Source organism: Sylvia atricapilla, chromosome 11, assembly GCF_009819655.1.
Source record: "Sylvia atricapilla isolate bSylAtr1 chromosome 11, bSylAtr1.pri, whole genome shotgun sequence".
NCBI classification, from domain to species: Eukaryota; Metazoa; Chordata; class Aves; order Passeriformes; family Sylviidae; genus Sylvia; species Sylvia atricapilla.
Genome location: NC_089150.1, coordinates 11,156,618 through 11,158,760, shown reverse-complemented (window position 1 = coordinate 11,158,760; position 2,143 = coordinate 11,156,618). Strand labels below are relative to the sequence as shown.

General features: G+C 50.8%; 1 non-coding gene across 1 annotated transcript; it reads left to right on the top strand.

Annotated features, from left to right (window-relative positions):
• The first annotated feature begins 207 nt into the window (after positions 1-207).
• Positions 208-290, top strand: TRNAL-UAA (transfer RNA leucine (anticodon UAA)). Its single transcript has one exon. It is a non-coding gene; the product is annotated as a tRNA-Leu (tRNA).
• Positions 291-2,143: the final 1,853 nt, after the last annotated feature.

The following is a 2,143-nucleotide window of genomic DNA, read 5'->3' as shown; positions in this document are numbered from 1 at the left end:
CACGGGGGCTGTGCCATTCCTCATGGCCCATGAGACCAGCTTTCTCCTAATGAGATGTTCCATCAGTTGCTGGGGACATTAAAGAATGCAGTGAGGAGGGAGAGGTGTCACTGGGCTTGGGAAGTGTCCTGGGTTGGGACCCGAAGGGCTTGGTGAGGTGTGAGCTCTCAGGGAGGAGGTGGTGGGCCAGGGGAGAGCCCAGAGCCCACCAGGATGGCCGAGTGGTGAAGGCGTTGGACTTAAGATCCAATGGGCGCATGCCCGCGTGGGTTCGAACCCCACTTCTGGTAGGAGCCTCCTTTTCCTCCCTGTCCAAAAGTTCCCAGCCCAGCTTTTGGAGCATCACTTCAGAGCAGGGATGGGATCTCTGCCCACCCAGCCCTGTGCCTGGGGAGCTGAGGCCATTCCATGTTCCAGCGTGAGGATCCCGTTCGGACTGGGCCTCTCTGCCACTTGGGCTGAATGTGTACGGACACAAGCCACTCCCTCTGGCACACAGGCTGTGGATCTCCTCTTCCACGCGGAGAGCGCTGAGACAGTCACAGGCTTCAATCCCACGGGCTCCCAAAATAGCAACTTGTTTTTCCCATGGCAGAAATAGAAAAACCTGACTACCCAGAAAAGGGGGGGGGGGGAGGGAAACGGTGTTGAGCACTAAATATTTTGGGCAAGTCACAAGGGGAAACCAGTGTGAACAAGTGGGTTCAGGGAAACAGGTTTGGGGTTTCTGGAGTTTGTTCCTTTATCAGCCCTGCCCCATGACCCCGGACCCATTGCAGACTCACCCAAAGCAACATTTGGCACTCTTTGAGGGGATTTGGCACTGTCACTACCCCCTGGAGGAACCCAGCATTGCAGGAAGGAGTTCCTCATGCTGCTGGTTAGATTTGAGAAATCCATGAGGAGCTGAGATCTGCTCCTCTGTTGCGTGGTGTCACTGTGCCACGGTCCATTTTGGGTCAGTGCCTACAAATGCTCACAAGACTTTTGCTCCCTTCCTTGTGTGCATGGATGGGCAGCAGATATTCCCCCCAGTAGAGAGTTAGGCTGCCGGACTCACAGAAATGCTGTCAGGTTTTCATTTGGCTGCTTTGCTCCAGCCCGAGGCCAATCGGAAATGTCCTACTGCTGGGACATGATTTGAAGTGATGGTGTTAATTTGGTTAATTAGGATTCCTGGGAAGCGTGCGCTTCTTGCAAATCAGCTTACCATTGTAGTATTACTGCAAAGAGTTATTTGCTGGTGCATGGGGTTATGTATGAATTTATGATTATGATGTAGGACCATTAATTTTGTATTTGTGGCAGATGATACAGCTCAATTAAAATTGCACATTGAGATCTTTGGCTCTCTCTGGTACATGAGAATCAGACTGTGGCCTCCAGGAAGTCTTAAAGGGCTTTATGAGTGGCCATATAACAAATGGCGCAAGACCCAGAGGAGAGGACAGGGGAGGAATTACTCTGTTCCTCTCCCATTTGACTAGTGCTGGGAGGGAAATTTTGTGCATATCTGCTATAATTGACTTGTTGCAACTACCCTCGCTCATTAAGTGACGCAAAGAATGACAAACACATCTCTGAGATATCCCATGGGATCTCGGCAGCACTCTGGGTCAAGTCCTTTGCCTCTGATGGTTTGGAGTCAGACTCCTGTCTAGTTCATGTGTCAAACACATTTGGTGGCCTCTGCTGAGTTCAAAACTGAAATTTCCTCATTTGAGCTTCTCTGTTGATCTGTATTCTCACAAAGCTTGTGTTTTCACTGCCCAGTGGGTATCAGTTCTGTGTGTTACAAATCCCTCGAGGGTGCTTATTCACTTTGCAAAACTATTGGGCAGACAGAGCATCATCTGGGGCACCAGGAGCTGAATTAACAGCCTTTGTATGGCCCAGCCCACCAGAGTTGTAGGGATGGCTGGGGCCAAGTGTTAATATGAGTCAGGACTGTGACCAAATGACCAGTGACCCCTGAAAGAGCCTGGGGCTGGAGATGTGGGGATTGAAACAGCAATGAGTCCAGTGACCAGAGTAGGGGAAGGCTGTGCAGACTGATAGTGAACTGCCTTATACAAGGCCATAGCTTTCCCCCTTCTCACCCCACATCCTCCAAAGCTCTGACAGAGCTAAAAAAGGAGCAGCT